Here is a 25,909-nt window from a genome sequence, read left to right as displayed (position 1 = left end):
TGTAACCTTTATAAATTACTTCTGTTTCCACCTGAAAAACAAGGTTTTCTTCATCACAAAGGGCTTTAAGGCCTGGTCTATAACTAAAACGTAGGTCGACCTAGGTACATCGCTCAAGGTGTGAAAAATTCACACCTGAGAGATGTAGTTAAGATGACCTAAATATCTGAGTAAATACAGCTGAGTCAACAGAAGAATTATTCCAGCAGCCTAGCAACCACCTTTCGGCGGGACGGATCAACTAGAGTGATAGAAAAGCCCCTTCCATCGCTGTAAACAGCCTCTACACTGTGGCACTACAGCAGCACAGCTGCACTGCCATAGCAGTTGAATTGGTAACTGGTTAAAAGATAGGAAACAAAGGGTAGGAATGAATGGTCAGTTTTCAGAATGGAGAGAGGTAAATAGTGGTGTCCCCCAGGGACCTGTACATGGCCCATTCCTATTTAACATATTCATAAATGATCCAGAAAAAGGGATAAACAGTGAGGCGGTAAAATTTGCAAATGATACAAAACTACTCAAGATAGTTAAGACCCAGGCAGACTGCGAAGAGATACAAAAGGATCTCTCAGAACTGGGTGACTGGGCAGCAAAATGGCAGATGAAATTCAATGTTGATAAATGCAAAGTAATGCATGTTGGAAAACATAATCCCAACTATACATATAAAATGATGGGGTCTAAATTAGCTGTTATCATTCAAGAAAGATCTTGGAGTCATTGTGGATTGTTCTCTGAAAACATACACTCAATGTGCAGCAGCAGTCAAAAAAGCTAACAGACTGTTGGGAATCATTAAGAAAGGGATAGATAATATTGCCTCTTTATAAATCCATGGTACGCCCACATCTTGAATACTGCGTGCAGATGTGGTTGCCCGATCTCAAAAAGATATATTGGAATTGGAAAAGGTTCAGAAAAGGGCAACAAAAATTATTAGGGGTATAGAACGGTTGCCATATGAGGAGAAATTAATAAGACTGGGACTTTTCAGCTTGGAAAAGAGGCAACTAAGTGGGTATATGAGAGAGGTCTATAAAATCATGACTGGTGTGGAGAAAGTAAATAAGGAAGTGTTATTTACTCCTTCTCGTAACACAAGAACTAGGGGTCACCAAATGAAATTAATAGGCAGCAGATTTAAGACAAACAAAAGGAAGTATTTTTTCATACAACGCAAAGTCAACATGTGGAACTCCTTGCCGGAGGATGTTGTGAAAGCCAAGACTATAACAGGGTTCAAAAAAGCACTAGATAAATTCATGGAGGATAGGTCCATCAATGGCGATTAGCCAGGATGGTCAGCGATAGTGTCCCTAGCCTCTGTTTGTCAGAAGATGGGAATGGGCGACAGGGGATGGATCACTTGATGATTACCTGTTCTGTTCATTCCCTCTGGGGCACCTGGCATTGGCCACTGTTGGAATACAGGATACTGGGCTAGATGGACCTTTCGTCTGACCCAGAATGGCCGTTTTATAACAAGCCCTAAGTGGTGTATAGTCTTCTGCTGGGCCTCTGCACAGGAGTGAATTTCACCCACATTGGATAAACTTGCTTTGATGTCATCAAGTGTCTCTGTTTGATTTTAGGTTGCATCTTTCATAGTTTTGATGTGAATTAGAAGAGTGGAGTGATTGCATCCTAGACAAACTGTGAATGGCACAGGCACAAGAAACCCTCGAGCCCTGTGTAAAATTTATTATAAAGCACTGAAATGTGACATAAGAAACATAACTAATGAAATGACAAGCTAAAGCAGTCTTCCTTGCAGAATTATACCTGGGATCCTGGTCCATAACTAGTGCTACTGCAGAACAGATAATAACAATACTCATTACCAGAGGTGAATAATTGTTTTCATTGGTGAACAAATAGCATTAACTGTAATTGTCAGACAAATATATTTTGTGGCCAGGGCTTGTAAATTTTCTTGGCTATTTTTCAAGGCTGAACTAAACATTTATTGCACTGGAACTGAGAACATTTTCTCCACATCAGTGTAAACTTTAAATGGAACACCTTCTTCTTTTCAGGCTAGAGTCATCTCAAAAGCAGGTGACAATACTGCATGAGGCATATGCTGTGTGTGAAATCACACTGCTGGTTATTATTGAATTCTTCTTCTTACAAAAAGCAGCCATGTACAGTCACCAAGAACTACTTTTATTTTATATTGATTGAACAACAAAATAAAAAAAGAACATGTCAAGTCTCTACCAGAGAGAGCACAGTGTGTGTTTCTCCTGTCACAGGCTGCATGGGGACACAAAATGGCAGCTCCCTCTAGCAAAGAGAGTGACTTCTTTCCATTTACAGGTGTTTACAGGTGCAGTTCGCAGCTCAGAGCATGTACAAGGTGTGCAGCCACATTTCCAACAGGTCATTTTCACAGTGATGCGTGAGGATTTAGATGGTGATTCTCAGTGGCTTTAGCATGCATCTCCTTCCAAACATGATCTTTACAAGGTTCCAGTCCTAGAGACCCACTGTGATTCAGTAAGATCCTGCCTTCAGACACATCTGCTTCCTCTCCCCTCCCCTCCATTCTCAGTTTATGTGATGGTGACATTCACCTTGATGGGAGGGAATGTATATTGCTGAAATATACAACGCATCTTGGAAAGCTAATAGGAACTGGCAGTCAAATCAGTCCCTTTGCTTTATCTCTCAGGAAAAATCCTATCTCCAGTTTGCATCTCTTACTTTGGGCAGCCTCTGGAACAATGCAGTTCTGTAAAATCAGCGGGGAGGGAGGGAGAACATATGGGCCCCATCTAGGCCCTGTAGCCCATCCAAGTTGGAGTGTGTTGTTTTTGGCTGCCCCGAATGGCTCTCTCTGTGAAGGAGGATGGAGCTCAGGGTCCTTGATGGTGGGGGCCTTTTGCAATATGAAGCTTCCTGCCGAGGACCATTCAAGGGCAGCCCTTGTAGCAGATCTAATTATACAAACAATTTTGTTCTGCTTCTCCAAATAAACATAGTGAGGTCTGCGGGACACGGCACGATGGGAAATTAGAAATGAGAACGCTTGCTAATGGGCTCCTTAGCTGCAGGGGTAAACAGATTATTTGAAAAGGCCCTGGCCGCCCCTCCGACATCTCCAGACGCTCCCCCTGCTTTCCTCTCCACCTTCTCCCTTCCCTCCCCCCCCCTTACCCCCGTCACACCAAATATTAACAAAGCTTGCAATTTAATCAAATCTCTGAACTGTGAAAGGAGACTTCTGTAGATTTGATTTCAAGGTTTTTCCACATCAGGATTTGCATTGAGAAAATTAGATTAGAATCCTGCATGCAAAAGGAAGAGGAGCTGCATGGAATGGGGTGGGGAGGAGGAGAGCTGGTGGTAGGGGGAGTCAGAGTTCACCATTTGACAGATTAACCCAATTGGCGAATGGTTGGGGAGTGGAAAAGGGGTGCCCCCTTCCTCTCCCCGAAGCCCCTGGGATAAGTTGTTTGGTTTCTATATACAACCCAAAGGCTTGATCTGCCACCAGTGGATGTGGTTTTGGATCATTCCCCATAGCAGGTATCCTGTATGGGGACATCGAGAGGGGCGAGCCAATTATAGCAATCTGAAAGGGAATCTCACTCTCCAAGCTGCTGCCACAGTCATAATAAGAAAGAAGCTGCTTTCTTAGAGATCCCTCTCCATGGCGAGCTACTTAAAAAACAACAACAAAACTACATCAGTTCTGTTGCAGGCAAACAGCTTTTTAAGGGCCGGGCACTCCGCTCAATTCCTAGCAATGGATGCACGGGTGATATCACAGGAGTGATTCCTGATTTCCATGGTTAACTCCTGCACTGCAGATGGATGCGAACTGTAGGATCATAAGAAATACAAATCCAGTCCATCCCTTTAGGACCACTACAGGAATGGTCCCTTCAGTGTTGTAGGGTCGTAGCAGGAGATTATGACAATACTGATAAAAGTTTAGTACTGGATCAACAGGTCCTGGAGACTGAAGTCTTCAAGTTACCCACAGAATGGTTATATCACCCTGCCCCACCAGTGTGCCTTGACCCTTGATCTAAAGAGAAACCTTTTAGGTGTTAGAGAGGACTTCAGTTTCTATGACCCATTCAGTGTGTGGCTTCCCTACTGAGACTGCCAACAAGGGGAAAATGCTGGCTGGGTTCTCTGAATGGACTTTTATCCATTAGGAACCAAAAGCCCCAATTCATTCCTTCTAGGCATGACACTGCTGCCAGATGGGACGTGCTCCTGGTCATCACCTCAAGGCTGCCATTGTATCTGGCCCCATGCCAGCGAATGGCTCCACCCCCAACCCCTGAGCCTTCCACCCTTTCCTTTCAAATAAAAGGCCAAATCCCGAGCTCCCTCCTCAGGCTTTACTCAGTGCTAACCGCTGGAAGTCACCAAAAAAAAAAAGGGGGGGGGGAAGAGCTTCAGCATGTCTCACATCAAGTAAGCTTTGATCATCTCTAAGGAGATGAGCTAGAAAAAGTGCAACACAGAAGGATAATCCCTTTGCCCCTCACATCCCAGAATGGTCAGACCTACTTGTCATGGAAAGTGCATGAAGGGCTTCATCCTGCATCCTCTGAATGCAATAGGACTTTGACCATTAATTTCAGTGGGAGCAGAATCAGGATCCAGATACTCTTTCCACTCCTCCTGCTGAGTCCTCTTCATGTCCAATAATATGGTCTCTAATGGGGCAGACTAGGCAAAAATACCAGGCTGGATTATTCCTAGAGCTCTCACACCATGCTTACCAAAGCACTTGCCAAACTATAGGCCTGATCCGGTACCACTGAAACATTGCCTTCAAAGAGAACTAAAACTGGGGCTCTGTCACAGGGTCCACTACTCACCCATAGGGCTCATCTGTGGATTAGCTCTCAATCAGTCTGACACACCCTCCTTCAGTTGCTCACTTTTTGGTCTCTCTCTCTCCAGACTCAATTGCTATCGTTTTCCCTTTCTGGGGTATCAAACTGTCTATCTTCAGTCTCAGGAAGTCTTCTGATCTGCTTCCAAGTTCTGTGTCACTTTCCCAGTGGCCAGTAGGGGAACCTAGGCCTGCTCACTCCTCTGAGTTCTAGTTGAGAGACCCTCTCATCAGAGGGCAAAGGTCTGCTCCATCCCAAATCTTGCTGCCGTTTCCCCAAGCGTTTTCTTATTCTGCCTCTCTCAGGCTTCCACTCCACCTCCTTCTGAATAAACCCTTCCTTTAGGGCCTGAATGATAGGGCTTCTCCTCTCCGCCTGGGTTTCCTCCTTTCCCTCTCTACTGCAGGCCTCTTCTCTGCAGCTCTTTTTGGCTGCCAACTATCTGCCTTTATACAAGCCTGGCCTCTTCCTTCTCAGCTGGGCTGCATCATCAATCAAGGGTTGCTTAGCAAACCTAATTCCCCTCAGGTGTGGCCTCTCAGGTTAACTGGCCCCTTCTCAGCCTCATTAACCCTTTCCAGGGTAGTGTGGGGTGAACACCCCATCACAGGCTCCCATGTACTGTATATATAGAAAGAATCACTTCACCTAGCACTGAAAGGCAGCCAGCTCTGGCTATTTAACAGAACACAGCAGCACAATATTTTAGAATGCAAATGGAGCCCCGAATCTAACTGGAACTGCCGGGGGGATTCAGGGAGGTGGTATGAAATTCATTCAGTCCTGTACTGGGAGAATCCTTTCCCTGTGTGACACTTGTACTGATGTCACTTGCTAACTGTCCTCCCCTGGGGCAGTCAGTCACGGCCAGTCCATGTGGTATTGGACCTGAGCGATTTGGCACAACCTCCCTTCATGGTACTACTAAATGCTGCTGCCTGGAATACCATGGCTGAGCTCTGGCAGACCCATAGTGAAATCCCGACACTGGATCCATCCCAGACTAGCGTTTTGTCCAGGGCTCCTCCCATCGCATACTAACACAATTGGATTCTATCAACACACCTTCATGAAAAGAAATCTAATTCCAATCACAGTCCCTTGATGGTGTCTTGGCAGGAACATGCTGTTGGCCAGGAATCTGTTTTCATTTCTACTCCATATAATTTATAATTGTATCAAAACTAAAGAACTAATTGCTGCCTTGCTCCATGCCACGGTACCGCTGCATCACACTTCCTGCTGGCACTCAGAGAGTTGTTTTCTGACAGGACTGTGACACTGATGGGCTCATCCCATCAAGGAAAACCAAGTGGGCAGGAGTACCTCACACACCTGATGTAACTCTGGTCATTATGGAGGATCGTGAGCTTTACAAACATCGTTGCCTTTAGTAATACTGTGGACACTTTAGTAACTTTGATTTGAGGGTCTCAAAATATTTAATTAACTAATTAAGCCTCATGACCCTGTAAGTAAGATATCGATCTTCCCTTTTCACATAGTACATGGAGCAACTGAGGCACAGGGCAGCACCTCTGAAAACTAGACTCCGTATTTACGTGCCTAAATATGAGTTTAGGAGCCTAACTCTGGGTATCTAGATTTGACCGTTTTGGCCTAAGTGACTTGCCAAAGCTCACAGAGCAGGTCTGTGGCTGAGCTCGGATTAGAATCCAGGAGTTCTGACTAACTTGAGCCAGCAAGACTATATGCCCTCCCGCGGCACTGCTCTGGATAGACAGATGGGTGCTTAGCTGCAGTGGGACCTACTTACTGTACTTACAGTGAAGGTTTTCTTATGGGGAAGTTCTCTGGAGGAAGTGACTCCACTCTGGGGTGTGCAGTCCTGGTGCAGGGAAGCTCTGTGACAGATGGGGGATTTCCCTAGACTGCCCAAGGCTTTGTAGATACACTGTAGCTACTTCTCCATCCTTGTGTCTGCACTACCTTTCTTGGGAGGTGTGGAAGGGTTGTGCTGGGCACAGGAATGGCAGGTGCGTCTAATTAAGTCACAGACCCACTACAACCGCCCCAACACTCACCCTTTAGCCCAACCTCAGCGGCTATGCAGAAGAAGCCCCCAGGCAGTACAGCTCTGCAGAGCACAGGAGCCTTACACTCCGTGTAGGCTGTTAATATTGTTGCCCCTCTCCCAAACAACAGAGCTGTACCAGTTAATAGAATAGGCGGGTTCTATTGCATGAAGACAAAAAGGGGTCATTGAAATGCAGCTGCCTCTGGGGAGGGAGACAGAGGCAGTTTAGGACAGGAAATGAGAAAGAATGGCCTATCCAACTGAAACTCCAGGTGGAAGGTTAGGAGGCAGCGTGTACTTGCTCCAGTTGGAATGCAGCCAGGGCTTATTCCACTGCCTTACATTCACAGGACATGCAATATATGTTTAAAGTTTTAGATCTCTACGCATGGAGGTTTCTTGTCACGTTAAATCATTTCTTCTAGCATCCTGGCCTTTATTACAGCTAATGTACCTTCTCTTATCATCTTGCAGAGCCTGGGGTTACACTGAAGCTCGTTAGCGGCCATGCTGATGTCATATCCAATCCAGCCAACCATGCCTCTTGCTCATGATTAGTTTGTCTCCTGTTTGTTGCTGTTGTTGGGACTTGCAGGGCAGGGCAAGGCTTAGAAGCTGCATTCCCAGCTGATGCAGCATCCCTCCATGGGAAAAGTGTCAGGCCCGGAAAGAGCAGGTAACTCGATACTCTCTGGCTGAGAGGCACAACTGTAATGAAGACGCTTACAATAAAGAACGCGTAGATACCTTGCAAGAGTAGCAGGGCAAAGCGGCAGGGGTAGAGAGATCTTGGCTTCCTTCATACAGTCTCGTGCTCCCCCAGCCAGGTGAAGGGAAATCCTTTCCCCTCTCCACCAGAGGTTAAAGAATTAAAGAGAATGTTTTTTCTTATGGATGTAAGGGGAGGAGGTGACAGGTGAGCCTGTGAATCTGGAACTAGGGGAGAAGGGGGCTCTGGAGGTAGCTCTCTGGGGTCTGATTTGCACCCACAGAGGAGTTGTTAATAGTCTGTGGCAGAAGAACCGAGTCCCTCATATTCTGTGATCTCTCCACAGCAGGTTCTGCCGCATTAGCCAGGAGGAAGGTGTACCCGGTCCAAGAGGCTGCAGGCTGGCTTTTTCTCCTTGTGGTCATTCTTTACTCTTTCATGGCACCGGATGGCAAACCACCTCTGGCTAGCTAGCAACATTCCCATTGTTCGCTTGCTTTCTGGTGTTATTTTTCCAAGCCCCCCTTTTTCCTCCCCACAAAAGAATCACTGGGTTCCCTGTACATTTTAGATCACTGGATTTAGTATTGGAAGAGCCTTTCTGCAAAGGCCAAACTAAGACGACACAGGCTGTGTGCCATGCAGAGTCTCAGCACGTTTTAATTACAAGCGATGCTGCTTGTGCCCTGTAAGATGACGGAGCTCAGGACTTAAGCACTTGGAACCCAACTTCAGTACCAGTTGTGGGCACTCAGCGCCCCACAGGATCAGAGTCTGGACCCACCCTCCCTCTGATCACTAGAGGCTGGCTGCCTGAACGAAAAAGGGTACGAATGCCTCAGTATCCACTCCCCTTCCCTTCTCTCCGCTTGGCCCAGGGTCAGTCATCGTTACCTGGAAGGTTCTGCTAATGGTACCACTCGGTATCAGTGTGTTCCCATTTGAGAACTGGTGGGGAAACATGGCGACTTTTTAAACGCACACACCTGCAAAATTCAGTGCAACATACTAATAGTCATAATAATAATCATTGTCAGCATAACAGTAGTAATAATAATAAAATAAATGGACAGAGAGAAAGAAGAGCTCTCAAAGGAAATCCAGTCTGCCGCGCATGCTATGCTGGGCTGCTTGAACCCCATCTCTGTCTGGGGCTATTGAATTGCAGGACTAAGTGGTTTCCTCTCTACCTCACAGGGGAGCTGCTTTTATGTTCTACTGAAAAGGTATCCGACTCAAACAAGCAGAGCCATAATGGGGAGAGCATCCATTAAACGGAGGGAAATGAGGGCATGTTAAACATGAAATATTCATGGGGGCAGCTGGCTTGTTAATGCATTTGTGTTTACAAAATATCTCTCACTCGGGAGTGGAAAGTATCAGATAAAAGGGGTTCCTGGAGAATCCGTGTGTGGTTCTTGGGATGCAAGGTTTGTAGGGGGGCTGGGGGGAGCATGCCTGATAAAGAAGATGAGCTCACAAGAGGTGCTTAATATTTCAGAGGTCACCAAAGACAAATACCAGCTTCGGTTCACAGTGCTCTCAAGCTTATTATGGGGATCTCTGGTTTACAAGTGCCATGCACTCAGCATATAGACCCAGATTGGAAAGCTAATGGATAACTGTGATCTTGAGCTATCTCATATACTACATAGCATGGTACTTAAATGGGAGACACAAACTGGGGTTCTTCAGGAGGTGCTACTGGTGATTCAGTGAGGTATGTTCTTCCTTATGAACGCCATAGGTCCAGCAGGTGTTCATTTGCAGGATTTGTTGTGGGTGAATCAATAGGGGGCACTCTTTCTACATTCTGCAGGAAGTACCACTGGTGAATTGGTAGATGGCTTTCTTTCTCTCTGCCAGTACTGACCTCATTCCCCCAGCATGGTGCTTAGGATGCTGTCTAACAGAAGTGTCCTCCTTTTAATAAGACATAAAACCGAGGGCCTGAGCCCTTGTGGTCATTGATAACCTCCATCAGTTCCTCAAGAGGCTTTCCATTGCCCATCAGCATCACCGCCATCTTGTCTGGTTTGATCTTACTCCAACTAGTTACCATAGAAATTATATATGGAAGGATCGTTTCCGACAGTACAATTTCTGGCGCATTATCTACTCTAGATTTAAAAGTCAAGCAAGGAGGCTCCCAACTCTTCCCTTGGATGACTATTGCATGGCCTTAATATGTTTCACTTTCCCAATCTATCAGGAAGTTTATCAGCCTCTGTCAGACATGACCATGATGGGTGCACTATCAAACCTAGGGAGAAGAGAAGATATTTTCTATTTTTAATATCATTCCATTCCTCCTAGTTCTATTCTAAATGATCAGTCTTCCATTCATGGTGTTTAAACCACTTCATAGACTTGTATTATTCCCCCCACTTGCATGTTGCTTAATCAAGTGATACATACTGGCAAAAAAATTCCAAATAAGTGGCCTGGATTTCAGAGGTGATGAGGCAAAGAAGTCAATGGGAACTGCAGGTGCTCAAAACCTCTGAAAATCAGGCTACTCATTTACAGGAGGTGCTTAAATATGGCCTTACTTTCCGCAATCATGCTCGCCATTGTATTCAGCACTTTGAAAGAGCCTCTTTTTCAATGGCCCAGTATTGTGTGCACCTGACAGGGGAGTAATACTCCTATAAGTCCACCAGAACCTTGGGAGGGTGCTGCTAAGCAAAGTCACCGCAGAATCGGTAAGCAGGAATGTAGGGCAGAGCATTGTCAATTTAGTGATGGCACTTTAGCTTACAAGCACCTCAGAGCCTCTACCAGAGGCTTCACATACATGTTGAAGAGGATGTTTTGTTGCCGGACCCTTCTTGGGGTGAATGAGGAATTGCCCGTAAAAACCCTCCAGGTCCTCCTCAGAAGAAAGAGTAGAGCCACCATAAGATGATTCTCTGCACCCTTGCGTATTCACAAGAGCAGGGGAGATAGCTGCAAACACCCAGGTCTGATTTCAGTGTGGGTTATTCCTGTACATACATTCTGCTGTCCTGAATTCCCTCTGTAGCTCCAACGGGATACATTCTTCTTCTCCACTTCCGAAACTATATTCTGCCTGTCTTAAACTAGTATGTGATGTTGATGTGCACTGCTATACATCTGCTTCTTTCCACCTCTGAGGTGGCTGCATTCCAGAGGACAATGAGGCAATCCCTGTGTGTATAGCTAGATTCTGTGCTGTGGGACAAAAGGCGCTATTAAAATGTAAGATATCACAGTAGCACCTCACTAATCCACACACCTTATAATTCACACCGAAAAATGGCTCTCTCCCCACTCTTCTGCAAAGACCTCAGAGCATTTCTCACTGCTGTCCGGGGAGGGGTTGTATTACCAGGACCTCCGTTCCTTTACAAAATGTACTACAGTACATTTGCAAGGACATTTACTGAAATAGCATCACTAATTAAAAGCAACCTACAGTTGTCAAAATGAATGAACAAAGGGCATTTGGTGATGAATTACCTTTGCTGTTTAAAATTGTGTGGGCTCTGTTGCTTGCTAATCCATAGAATTCAGTAACTCACAATGGGTCTCCCAGACGGTAGTGCAAATTAGTAAGGCTCTACTGTATTTGTTATTAATCATTATCATTATTATTAAATAATCAGAGAATCGCCAGAATCCATAGCAAAGCAGAGGACACAGGTTTTCTGCATTAAACCAGAACCAGGACTTGGCTCTTGGTAGGCCTAGATTAGAGTCCGCTTGAGAATTCTGCAGCCCTTAACTCAAAAATGCTGGGATGGAGATGACCAATCACCGGGAAGGCCGCTGCTGGCACCCATGTGATTTCAGCCTAGGAGTCCTTCCTTTAGCAGTTAAAATCCCAGGCCCTTAGTCAAAGGGATCTGAGTCTGAGTGCTCTGGGCAGATTCCTAGTAAGGAACTTTTAGTTTCAGCAGGAGAATGAAAGAGATAAAAGGAAGAGATCAGGAGGTGTGTCCATGGACTATTCACACTGAGAGCAATTGGACAGAGCCATGACAAGCAAGAAAGAGAGGCAGGAGAAGGAGAGGAGAACAAATTTTAATAAAGAAGAACAATTTTTAATGGTTGCTTTTTTATACTCCAAATGAGAATAGGGCAACCTGGAGAGAGGCAGACAGGAGCAAGGTACAAAGAAGGATTAAAGGGGATTGCTGTCATGAGGATAACTGGAACCAAATGGCTTCTGGTGGTTCTCGGTTGAGAAATACCTCCCAGACTGAATGCCTGGATGGGTGTTTTATGATGAAAAATCTTCAGCCCTTGGGAAACTGAACCAAATTGCAAGGGGAAAATATATATACAGATCTAGTTAATGCTGTGCAAATTAATTCTTACACTAGTATCTGGGAGACACTACTGTGGACTTGGTTTAGGAAGGACAACCCTGCCAAGAATTGAAGACAGGTTCAACACCAGTCTGGGCTTGATATTTTACCATTAGTTTTCTGCTTTCTATAATTTCCTGCCTAGGTTTTTCTTCCCGCTGGCTTGAAGGTATAAATTGTCCCCAAATCTGAAATAGTTGTGGGTGAGGACAAAGTCACAAAGTTCAGCCACCAGGTTTGCAGTGATGGTATCAGGGATGCCATTCCTGATGGCTTGGAGTCCATCTTTGTGTGGAATGTTCGTGTAGAGAGCTTCTACATCCATAGTGGCTTGGATGGTGTTTTTTGGAAGATTACCAAAGGATTGTAGTTTCCTCAGGAAGTCAGTGGTGTCTTGAAGATAGCTGGGAGTGCTGGTAGCGTAGGGCCTGAGGAGAGAGTCTACATAGCCAGATAATCCTGCTGTCAGAGTGCCAATGCCTGAGATGATATGCAAAAGAATAAATGGACACAAATCTGACATCAGGAATCATAACATTCAAAAATCAGTAGGAGAGCACTTCAGTCTCTCTAGTCACTCAATAACAGACCTAAAAGTGGCAATTCTTCAACAAAAAAACTTCAAAAACAGACTCCAATGTGAAACTGCAGAGCTGGAATTAATTTGCAAACTGGACATAATCAGATTAGGCCTGAATAAAGACTGGGAGTGGTTGGGTCATTACAAAACCTAAACCTGATTTCCCCCTACTGTTACTCACACCTTCTTGTCAACTGTCTGAAATGGGCCACTCTCATTACCACTTCAAAAGTTATTTTTCCTCCCTTGGTATCCTGCTGTTAAATGAATTGTCTCATTAGACTGACCTCATACTTGATAAGGCAACACCCATCCTTTCATGTATTTATACCTGCTCCTGTATTTTCCACTCCATGCATCTGATGAAGTGGGTTCTAGCCCACAAAAGCTTATGCCCAAATAAAATGGCAGATGAAATTCAGTGTTGATAAATGCAAATTAATGCACATTGGAAAACATAATCCTAACTATACATATAAAATGATGAGGTGTAAATTAGCTGTTATTATTCAAAGAAAGAGATCTTGGAGTCATTGTGGATAGTTCTCTGAAAACATCCACTCAATGTGCAGCAGCAGTCAAAAAAGCAAATAGAAGGTTGGGAATCATTAAGAAAGGGTTAGATAATAAGACAGAAAATATCATATTGCCTCTATATAAATCCATGGTACACCCACATCTTGAATAATGCGTGCAGATGTGGTCGCCCCATCTCAAAAAGGTATACTGGAATTGGAAAAGGTTCAGAAAAGGGCAACAAAAAATAGTAGGGGTATAGAACGGCTGCCATATGAGGAGAGATTAATAAAACTGGGACTTTTCAGCTTGGAAAAGAGACGACTAAGGGGGGATATGATAGAGGTCTATAAAATCATGACTGGTGTGGAGAAAGAAAATAAGGAAGTGTTATTTATTCCTGCTCATAACACAAGAACTAGGGGTCACCAAATGAAATTAATAGACAGCAGGTTTGAAACAAACAAAAGAAAGTATTTATTCACACAATGCACAGTCAACGCACAGTGGAACTCTGTGCCAGAGGAGGTTGTGAAGGCCAAGACTATAACAGGGTTCAAAAAAGAATGAGATAAATTCATGGAGGATAGGTCCGTCAATGGCTATTAGCCAGGATGGTCAGCGATAGTGTCTGTAGCCTCTGTTTGCCAGAAGCTGGGAATGGACAACAGGGGATGGATCACTTGATGATTACCTGTTCTGTTTATTCCCTTTGAAGCACCTGGCATTGACCATTGTTGGAAGACAGGATACTGGGCTTGATGGACCTTTGGTCTGATCTGGTATGGCAATTCTTATGCTCTTATGTGTCAGAGCCTTCAATATTAATCCACAAAAGCCAGAATTTTCAGAAGTGTCCAGCAGCCACAACTGAGGTGAGATTTTCAAAAGGGCACAACATGCTGAGTGGACATTGGGTACTGAGTTCTTCTGAAAATCTGCCCATAAGTGTCTCAGTAGGAGTGAATGGGAGCTGAGCTGAGCTTTTTTGGAAAGTCAAGCCCCATTTGTGGCTGCTGAGCATTTCTGAAAATCTGGCCCTAAGCAATTTTTGAGAGGCTGTCTGTAAGAGCCTAGTTTTCAGAAGCAGCAGCCTGTTTGCACCTGCAGATAGTTGGGAGCACAATTTTGCAGGCAGGGATAAGTGTAAATACAATTGTACTCAAGTGTGTGCCTAACAGGAAGCTGAGTTGAGGCCCTTCTGAAAATCAGGGCCTAAGACTCCATGTTAAAAGTAAAAAAATCAAACAACCCTTTATTGGATGCCTCCCCAGAACTCTGATTGTCTAAAGTACTTCCCCTTTACTATATCTGTATCTGAGCACTACAGAATCTTTAATGTGCCTATTCTCAGAATGTAGGGAAGCATATTTCCGTCTTACAGAGGGAGAATTGAGACACAGAGAGAGTTGCTAAGTGACTTGCCCAAAGTCACGTGGTAAGTTCCTGGCAGAGCACGGAATTGACTCCAGTTGTTTGAGTCCCAGGGGACCATCCCAACCACTGAACCATCCTTCCTCTCCCAAATTGGCCTCACTACAGCAGAGTAAATATCTTGCCAGTTTTCCCACAAATATTTGCTTGAATAAAAAGTGATTTTGCTTCTCTTCGGTTAACACTCCTTTTGTATTTACTTTCTTGAATTTCCCACCAAACAGGTGCGTTGGCATGAATGTTCAGAGAAACAACAAATTTTAAGCAAATATTGCTGAGTATTCACAAAAAGAGAATTCTGACTGTATAAACACGAGTATTTGCCCCAGAAACTTGGATCTAAGTCATTCATCCAATCAGGGATCATCCAAACAGTGCTATGTGATCTGTGTGTCCAATTAGAACTGAACAACATACACTGAATGTTGCATTTCAGACATTCATAGTAACTGGCCCAAGAAAGACCAAGTAGTTTTCATTAATAGTATTCAGCAAATCATTTTGAAGAGTAAAATCCAAGAAAATCATATTGACAATTTTGCCAAAAAGAAATTGGTTGTATATATTATTGGCTGAAAGTTATTCTCCCAGCCATACTCCTCATTGAGCCTCTTTTAGGATCGGGGTGGATCTTAGTCATTGCAAAGTGCGGGTAAAGGTCACTGATTGGACTTTTTCCAGGACATTAACAATTCCAGCCATGCAAATCCCTCCAATACCGTGGTTGGGGGAAAGGGCATTCTCAGCCAGTGGATCTAGTATCCTGGGCTCAGGTGCCTTCGATAACATTAACAGGATGTTTTACCCTAGTACCTCTAATCTGAGTGACTTCATGCAATTAATTAACTTTCAAACGCAGCTTTTACAAACATTCATTTCCACCGTTCAGTCATGTCTTTTTCAAACATTCATTTCCACCGTTCAGTCATGTCTTTTTCATTTCAACCTTTGGCTCACAACGTTTACACAGCTATGCAAATGCCCCTCAGTCCTGATCTGTGGCACTCCCTGCTATTCTAGTCCTGGGCCGCCACCCAGCTCTGCCCAGGCACCCAGTCCTGACCTGAAATGCCCTCTGCTAGTTCATGCTTATGCCATCCCACAGCTCTCTCAGCGCACCTCCTCTTTGATCTGCAGCAGCTTTCCTGAGCACTGACTGCGTCACGTCAACCCTTGTCAACCCTTGTACTGGGTCTCTCTGGTTTGACATCATATGTTTTACTCTTATGAGCACAAATTCCTGCCTTGTCACTGTCATGAACAGCCCAGTGAAGACTAAGGGTATGTCTGTACTACCCACCGGATCGGCGGGCAGCGATCAATCCAGCGGCGGTCGATTTTTATTTTAGATGCGATAAATCGACCCCCGAGCGCTCTCCCGTCAACTCCTGTACTCCAGCGAGAGGCGCAGGCAGAGTCGACGGGGGAGCGGCAGCAGCAGCAGTCGACTCACCGCAGTGAAGACACCGCAGTGAGTAGGTCTAAGTACGTCGACTTCAGCTACATTATTCACGTAGCTGAAGTTGCGTAACTTAGATCGATCCCCACCCCAGTGTAGACTAGGCCTTAGTTTGCAAAGAAATAATGACATAAGTGACAGCAACAGACAGAGAGCCCTGGGAACAGGGGAACAGGGGACACTGACAAAACAGGGAAATTAAACATTCTGCTAGGTTTAAAATAGCAATAATGATCTCTGGGGGGGTCAGGCATTTCGCGCCTGTGAGTGAACAGCTGGGTTAATGTCCAAGGCTCAACTCCTCCAGCCAGGAAATAGCTGACCTGGAGGTCATTATGGTTCACTCATGGCTGATAACCCAAGGGGACTTCACCAGCCCTATCTTATCTGGCCTGCTGAATGGAGCAAGATTTCTGTCTGCACTCATCCTGCAAATGTTTTCTCTGACCTCACCTGAAACCTCAGCAATGAGGGGCCCTCACCTGCTCTCAGGCAGGGAATTCACGGGCCTGATTATTTGCACTCTCAGCACAAAACTTATTTATTTAAAAAAAAAATGCATAGGACTAAACAGTACAAGACTCTTCACTCTTAACCCCTGCACCTCCCATCACACTGAGGGAGCGGCTCTGGAGTGCTGGTTAGTGGGCTGTATTTCCACTATAGATAATATATATAAGGGGCAGCTGCAGTCTAGGGGACTAAGGTTTGGGGCTGGGAATCAGGACTCCTGGTTTTTCCTCTCAGCTCTGCAACTGATACTGCAGGTGACCTGGACTGAGTAAAGCCCTTGCTCTCACTGTGCTTCAGTTTCCTCATCTGTTCAACTAACTACTCTAGCCCACCTTTGTAAAGTACTTTGAGAGAGATGGGAAAGAGGCTACAAAATCCCAATTACTGTAACACTCTCAGACCTGCCAGCCACAGCAGGCCATTCCATCCAGAGAGTCAGGAGTCACTGAGTAGCACTACATTCCTGGATAACTCTGCATGCTGATGCATGTCTGACAGGTGTCTTCAGCATCTGATTGCAACTGGGGGGAAATCAAACTGCCATTTTGGTGCCATTTTTGCTTTTTAATACTGACACTTTGAACATTTCCAGGAGCAACAGGAGGCCAATTAGCTGACAACAAAACCATCTTCACTGCCAGCTGGATGGGAAAAACACAACTTTTACCTTTGTTAGTAAGTGAGTGATTATTTGAGCCAGCTCCAGAATTATCAGAACTGGGGATCCTGATATTAGTCCCCTAACACCTTATGGCTAAATACCAAGGGGATGCTCTAATCCAAGAACATTTGCACTAATGCTCACAGATAAGCATTTACCTCCTGGTTCTAGGGGCGAGCACATTAAACTTTAGTCCAGAAGCCACAGTCTGTTCAGATGGGAGGTGGCTCTGCATTGGAGTGAGATGTTAATTTGCTCTAGTTATCACTGGCTCCTTAGGATCTGGGAAAAATCAGAGAGAATTCCTTAATGGATTCTGCTGCAAGAGGGGACACTGCCAGTGGCGTGCTTCTTCAGAAGCCCCGTGTTTTTTCTGCCATGTGTCTGGATAACGCTGACCCCAGTGTTTGACACCACCACAATGGGTCTCTTGCATGTACAGATGTTGGTCCCTGCACCAAATGAAGAGCATGGGGACAGGAGCAGATGGGGAAGAAACAGCAGGGAGGATTTTTCAAGAGCTGAGGGCAACTTAGTAGTGCCTAAATAATCCTCTACAAACATGGAATGATTGGGGGTTGAGAGATGTCATGGGGCACACCAGCCTGTCACCTCTGCAAAGTTGGGTTCAAATCCTCGGATCCCCATTTGTCTGGATCACAAATCCACCCCACACTCAGTGGCTGCCCAAGAGAATTTCTAGAACTGGAATAGCAGAGGGTGTTGTGAATCAGGATTGAGATGCATTGGCAGAGCTGTGGGACATGGTCAAGACCAGAATAGCAGGAGTGCTGCAGATCAGTGTTGAGGGTGCATTGGCAGAGCTGAATTCTAGGAAGAGACAAGCAGGATCCTTTACTAGATGAACCAAAGGTTGACTCCAGTTCAGAAATGCCTGTTTAATGCACACAGTGACTTCCACCAATGGAACAAGCCATCAGGTTGTCCCTACTGTATATTCTCACCTTCTCTGAAAGTTAAACATACCCTACAAATGCAGAACTTGCCACAGATATCACATGGCACATCCACATAGCCCAGTAGCCAGTTAGCTCCAGGCCTTGGTGTCACCCAATGCCTGTACTTTACAGTGTAATTAATGGATAAGGTATTGGACTGAGATTCAAGAGACCTGAGTCTATTGCTGGATATGCAATTAACCTACTGTGTAACCTAGGGCCAAATCTCTTTGCCACTCCGTGCCTCAGTTTCCCCAACCACAAAAAGGAAATCATGATACTTACCTTCCTTTGAAAAGTGCTTTGAAATCTATTGATGAAAAGTGCCAAGGATTTTTATTATTTCACTTTACTATCACTATACACCTTCATAACCCATAGCCTGGCTTGGTGTCTGAATACCCACACCATGTCTTGGTGTCTCCATACAGCTCAGAGACCATTCAAACCTCTCTGTTATCACTCATCCCTAACAAGCACAAACATAACGCGGGTTCAGCAACCATCTATGTTGCATTATGTTTAATCAATTTACAGCAACAGAAAAATGTCGATGAAGAAAGAAGCAGGAGTGCATTGGTAGCTTTAATTAGCTGCCAAACAATCGACTCCAGAAGGAGGTTATGTGGCTTGACCCTAGTGCTTCCATCAGCTCCCACAGCTTCACTTTTAATGGCCAGTTTGATCATCAAAACCACAGGATCAAATATTCCCTTCAAAGTCTGCCCTAGCCCCTCTCAGGCCCAGTTGTTTACTGCAAGGTTTATGCCTTTGTGTGTGTGGTATTACCAATCTAAAAATAACCGCACTTTCCATCTCCGCCTATAATGTAAAACCAGGTTAACATAACTGCACAACGGGAACTGCAGCCGTCTAGCTTGCTCTGAAATCAAATCTATTAAAGCATTAGGCTCTCCCTCCTTCTCTCTCTCATATGCACACGCACATTATTTTTCAGGCAGACATCATAGCCACTTTCCACAGAGGATAAAACAAAGGGAGCAAATTCCAGGCTGACAGGACTGTAACTGAAGCAAGGGAGAACACAATTGCCATGGTCCATATGGCCCCTGCATTATGGTGCGTGGGGATGGGGGCGGGGGGAGAAGGGGGTGCAGAAAATTACAATAGTGGGCAAATTGTGGCCCTCTGGAGTTCTACAGTGCAGCTTGTGCCCACTTGCACCTGCAACATCAAGGAGCAGCTGGTGCAGACAATGGGTCCTAGCATGCAATGTTCCATCGTGATCAGAGTAATCTCTTGTCTCTGCTTGGCTCAAGATGAAGCATCACATGCTGGAACCTGTAGTCTCCATGGCATGTACCATATTAAAGATGGAAACAGCTGCAGTGATTGTCTCCATTGTAGGCAAGTTAGGTGCAGCCCTGGTTTGTGCATATTTTGAGTGCCCCCACATTACCATCTCCAAACCAGCTGGCTGACTCCCTGGATATAGTCTGGTGTCTCCTGTGGCTGGGCAGGTCAGTCAACATGGAGATTATTGGTTAAAGGAAAATTTGTTCTAAGGTCATGCAGCTGCAGAGAGAGGGGATGGGTCAAGGAAAGCGGCATAGATGTCAGTAATGCAACACAACACTAATTGGATGGACTGGAGGAGCCAGAATGAGCATTAGAGGCCAGTGCTAGCTAGTAAAGAGTTAATATCACAATTAACTATGCTCATGTAGCAGATGTGAAAGGATCTAGGAAATATATGTGGCACTGAATATGCAAAAGAGAGAGAGAAGTGGTACCATTTTGATCATTGGTGGGACATCGTCAGCTACAATGGAATTACATTAGGCATAAATATAGCCTGGGCACTGTAAAGTCCTAAAGACTTTCATTGAGCCCTGGAGGATAGAAAGGAGCAGTTAAGGTGGGCAAGACTATTGGCAGGACAGGTGTCAAAGCTTGTCAACAAATAGCCAGAAACTTCCTACGTGCCAAAAGGATAGATACACAGTGAGCCAAAACCACCTCATTACCTGCTGTAACCCAGTGGAGTTACACCAGGAAGAAGTTTGGCCCACCGTGGGTCCGTGAGGGGTAAGCACAAAGGAAGATGAGGAATTGTTTGTGATCCACGAAGTAGTGCAATTAAATTAAGCAAAGGAAGATTTAGGCTGGCAATTGGGAAACGTTTCAGTGCTGACATGTGTCGGGCTGGGGAATGGCCCCCAAGAGAAGGGGAGGAAACCTCAGCCATAAACAACTGAATTGCAGATTGTACTGGAAGGTCCTGCCCTGGCTGCAGGTGGACTAAATGGGAGCTCACTGGTCTTCTCCATCTCTAGTTTCTGGGGCATCCTTGTAGGGGGACTCCTTTTCACTCTCCGGGACAATAGAGCCAGCATTTAAAAGGTATTCCTACCTACATGCTTTCGAAAATCCCACTAGGTGCCTATCTGCATCCTTAGGCACTGAAATATCTTTAAATATCTGGTTTGTTGTGCCTTTGTCAGAAATGCTGTGGGTTCAGCAGTCTTGCTTGTGTCCTTGGGTTTTTTTCCAATCCCACCTCTCTCTCCCTCCCTTGGTCCTTTTGCTTGCAGCCCTCCCTTTCCCTACTTATTCTTCTTGGTTTGCACCTGGTGATAGTTTACACTTGCTGAAGTCCCTGATTGTGGTGCTGGGAAGCTTTACTGAGCTCACGCCAGTGAAAGTTGTGATTGGTGAAGAGAGGGGGCATGCCAAAGAAGCAGCTCCCCTTAGGCTATGAAAGCAGCTTGGAGGAAATGGAGAGCAATGGAAAGCAGAGAGGAAACAGAATGCTGTCTCTGGGGGTAGTAGCTTGGTTATGGTTTTATCAAACCAGCTGCTGTAGTGCTAGCATTTGCTTGTGTATACATGCTCACTAATGGGGCATATGGAACATAGACACAATTTCAAACAAGCTGAACAAAGTATTAAAGTAATTGTTAGAGCCATTTAAAAATGTTCAATAGAGGGAAAGATGTGATGAGCTACAAATTGCCAAAGCGTTAATGGTAGCTCTCCGGCCGCCAGGGCAGAAAGCTCAGCATCTGAATGGGGAAGTGAAGCTCACCTAGGATACACCTGTGCAGCTCAGACCTGCATAGGCTGTCTACAATCATGGCTTTAATGAATTTCCTGCTCAGTTGTTGAAAGTAAATTAGTATCTGTACCAGGGGAGGGTGCAGCAGTTAGCGAGAGCCACGCATGCCGTGTGGGTTGGCCTCTACAAGGTGAGGACCCTGTGACTATTAGGGAGCCCAGATTCTTAGGGGTTTGTTACTGGACAACAGCCTTAAGGGGCGGTGTAGTGAGTGTTCCTACTGTTGGGGAGGACAGGAGCATTCTTGTTTTGAAGGTTCTAGGGAGTTCATAGTCCTGAATACAAACTATCACTAATACTACATATAGCAAACCAGATCTGGGCTCCGAATCTAAGGCTCTTTCAGACTCAAACCCGCAGAAGGAAGAGTCTAAGTGAGTGAAATTTGCTAGATATCAGCTTCAGTATAAGGGTGAGAACAGACTTATTGCCTGTTTGAGTCAGGTAAAAGAGCCCTGAGTCCAGAAAACAATCCAGAGTGGGAGGGTGAAGCAGAAAGGCTGTAAGAGGCTTAGAAGTGAGAGTAGCCAGCAAATCAGACCTGAGCTTGAAATAAATATGCTATGCTGCAAAACGGGCCGATGTGACACTGGGGTGCATGCAGGAAGGAATCAGGGAGGTGATAGTTCCCCTCTCTCGCTTCTCTGGGCTCCATGTTACCTATCTGATATTAACAAACTGAAATGAGTTCCAAGCAGCTCAACCAAGAATGCAGAGGAGGCTGGAAGGAATGGGTGTGAGGGAAGAGTAAAAGAGTGGAATCCATAGAGCTTGGCTAGACGATGTGTAAGGGGGTCGGGAGAGAGGAGGTAATGGTCTGCAAATGAAACATGCTAATAGCAAGGAAGGAGAGGGGTTGCTTGCTGTGGTACATGGCAATGTGAATAGGAGGAATGGGATGAAGTTATAGGGAAAATTTCCTGATAGTGAGAGATTTCTTGGGCTGCAGAATAGACTCCCAAGGGAAGTGCAGGAAACTTCCTCACTTGATGAAAATAGCAGAAAATGTAGGAAGTAATTCTGCATAGCACAAGGTGGATGGTCTGAATGAGACCAGCTAGGTCACTTGTTTCTAGCATATATGATTTTATTGGGCCCTAAGCAGCTGGGGGAAGGCTAAAACTGGATGCTAAGTTGCCATCTTGTTCTGCTCCTGGAAGGTAAATGATGCTGTGAGGTGCTTCCCCATCCATTTCACCTGCCAGAATGTGAAGTCGGGCTCAGAGATCCCTCCCTCTTTGCTCAAGCTGATGGATAGGTGTTGGAGATTGCATGCCATTCCGTATAGTCCTACTACCCAAGAAGGAGTGAAAGACTCAGGCAATGACATACTGCTGCCAGACTTGGAGAGGTCAGCCCATGAACTGCAATTGTCCCACTGTTGGAGTTATTAGGCAATGTGTTCTCTCACTGTTAGGGAGAGTTTCAGGCCTGAATTACTGAGGTTAAACATCGTCCCCCTAAAGTACAACGTCCCTTGTCTTACTTGTGCCTGTTACATGGGGGTGGGACCAAGGGGCTTTTGGACCAGCCTGAATGGAGGCTGAAGTCAGGCCCAAACCCTGAACTAATGAGAGAGGCTGTATAAGGTACTTTTCATGTGCTATGTACTCAGACGCCAGGTCATTACAGACCAGTAGGATCCTTCATAAATTATGAACCAGTATTGATTCCCTTTGCCAGTAAACATAGTGACCTTTATTAAAAATACACGAAAAAATGCACTTAGGAAAACTCACTGACTGTTCGCTACAGACAGATTTACACTAAAGACTAATTTATCCTGCTGCAGCTGGAGACATGGTAAGTAAGAGAGACAGACAAATGGAGAGAGCTGTGGACAAAACAGGGTTCTCCTCTTGTCTCACCTATACAAGCCACCACGCATCCCCATCACGTGAATTATTACAGTGTCACCCAGCTGTGCAGCTGGTGGTATTCGGGCCTTGTCGTCATCCCCATTGTAAACCCTTGTTTTTTAGATATACTATCTCATCCACGCAGAAAGAAGTAGGACACAAGTTATCAGCCCAGATGTAATTACGAAGAGTGGGGGAGGGAGGAGAGAGCTTAATGCAGCTGGAAGGGGGGAGGGAAAATGATGACATTTTAAATGCCACATAAGAGTGCATTGCACAATAATCCATTCAGACACTTTTGATTTAGTGATTTGGAAGCTGCTGTTGGATTTTGTGATTTGCTTTTAAATTGTCCATTCAGCACCTGCAATTGCACTTGTTAAATGCTGTTATCTGGACACTGCTTACTCAGCCAAGGGTGTTGGAAGTGGTTTAAGACACTCTATAAATCTGGAAATTTGCCTCCTCATTGCCCTCTATTTGTCTGATCAATTTGGGACTTTCTAACATTAATGATTATCTACTATCCAATAGAAAAAGGTCATTCCTTCTGCTGAAGGTTAAATATCCCAGCATTGCAGAATAGGGATTAAGCTGGCTTGGAATAAATCTCCCTTGGTCCTCAGGCCATGCTACTGCTGTTAATTCTTTGTCCAGAGATCCGAGGAACGGGCCCTGGTTTGCTCAAGGGACTGGGAAAAAGATAAAGAGCTTTTCATCTCTAGCTCACAGCTTTACGCTGTGAACAACTTCTTTGGGGTTGGCCCCTCTTCTGTTTGCAAATTGTTCATGACTTTATCACAATTTTGACAATTTTATTACTTGTTCAGAACTGTTCAGCAAATACTTTGGCTAATGGGCTTTGCAGTTGGTGAGCCTTGATTTGATTTTTAGCATTTGTTCAATGTGATTGGCCACCTACATCACAAGTTTCTTTTCTCTGATTGGATGACATGTACTCTTTATAAAGAAATAAACTACATTAGAACCTGGAATCTCTGCGGCAAAAAGGGTGCAGAGCATTTTCCTTTCCCACACTGTAACTGAGTGTATATGCAGGGTAACTGGAAGAGCACTTCATTCTCAAACACAATCATTCAAGCATAACACTCATTTGCATAGGAATATGCCCGTTTGTAAACAACTAACCATCTTTTCATGAATTAAAACTCCTCTCCAAATATTGATGTCTGCAAACCCTGGTCTTGTGAAACACGTGGGGAAACCAGCAGAAGCTGGGACAAACATGGTTGGATCAAGCCACGAGTCAGACTCAGGGAACACGTCCAGGACTACATGTTCCCATTGTTTGTTCAGCGACAGTCAGTGGGTTCTCACCCAGCCTAGATCAATATTGGCCAAACCCAGTAATATCTGACGTGTCAGTGGCCTGTCATGCAGAGAGCTGGGTATTCCCAGCCCGTTTTCTTGTGTCCGTGTCACAGAAACGAATGGCACAACTCGAACATTGATCGGTCTCAGCAAGGGTTGAATGGGCTGCAAAGATTGAACTACCTTCTCCTACCCTTACAGGAGTCCCCTCCGGTGCATGGGTGAGAGACATAGCAGGGCAGCACACAGGGAGAGCTCACTCTGCTGCTGCCGGGCCTGTACCTATGCGGTGGCCAAAGAGATGACATCCGTTCCCATGTGAACATTCCAGAGGCGGCGGCTAGAAAGAGGGCTACAACCAGAGGCTACTGAACGGTTCAGAAGTCACTTCCCAGGAAATAAATGGAAAGCGTTTCTCCTCACAACTCCAAACTACACTCTCAAAGCCCCGCTGCCTCCCCCCCGTGGCTGAAAAGTAGATGCAAGTCCCTTGGTGAGGGATCAGCAGTGCCTTTTGGAATTTAGCCAGAGGGTCCCTGGAGAGTCATATGATGTGCTCCCCCTCACTCTGGAACTGACCAGGAGGCCTCTGCTTCCAGGGACCAAACTCGCTGCCTCTGCAGTATTCCCGCCTGCTTCCTGCCCAGGAAGGGCCAGATCCATATTCCAAAGAAAAGCAGAAAGTGGCTCTGCCCCACCCCCGCTCTGATCTCAGTGAGGGGGCTATAAAATGTGCAGGTTGTTCCGGCCCAGATGGCTGGGAAATGGAGTGAAATGTACAGTATGAGGCTGCACCACAGGATGAGTGAGTCTGAAAAGCCAGTATGGATCAGGGCCGAGGGAACAAAGGTTTATTAATTAGAGTGCATATGGGTAAGCGGCATTGATCGCTAAAGTCAAGGGAAGTACATTACTTATGGCTTTTGAACAAATGCTCCTGGAACCAGTTTGACTGGTTAATTGATTTGGTTTGTTGGGGTTTTTGGATTTGTTTTGTGTTGCTGCTTTTTTTCGACCTCCTCTGTTTTAAGGGAGATGTGACTTGGTGCATAAAGTCAAATATTTATGCGGGGTACTAAGCAGGGAAGATGCACAGCCTCTGACAGCCAGTTGAAAAACCCAGGCTGTAATGGGGGCAGACACAAGTATGGGCCTGAGAGAGGTGATCTCTTGAAATGCTGTGCCAGGTGAAGTCAGGGCCGTCGAGAGCGGGTTCGGGCCCCGGTGAAAAAAAAATTTCGGACCCCCCAGCAAGGGCAGACTGGCTAAACAGGGCCAATGGCGGGGGGGAAGCCAGGGAAGCCAGGCCCCAGGCCCCCTTCCGGACTGCACTGGCTAAACAGGGCCGACGAGGGTGGGGGGAGGGAAGCCGGGGAAGCGGGCCCTGGGCCCCCTTCCAGACCGCCGGGCCCTGGTAATTTGTACCGGCTTCCCCCTCCCCTCTCGTCGGCCCTGGGTGAAGTTGGAGAATTGCTCATGATTGCAATCTCCTGGGGGTTGACACTTCTGGTGGGCCCTCACCTGTTTTGCGTGAGTTTTGGGGGCATAGTCATCACAATCCAGCTCTGCTG

Source organism: Terrapene carolina, unplaced genomic scaffold (genome assembly GCF_002925995.2).
Source record: "Terrapene carolina triunguis isolate 2854851 unplaced genomic scaffold, T_m_triunguis-2.0 Scaffold131, whole genome shotgun sequence".
NCBI classification, from domain to species: Eukaryota; Metazoa; Chordata; order Testudines; family Emydidae; genus Terrapene; species Terrapene triunguis.
The sequence above is the reverse complement of the archived record's forward strand: the minus strand, read 5'-3'. Positions refer to the sequence as shown.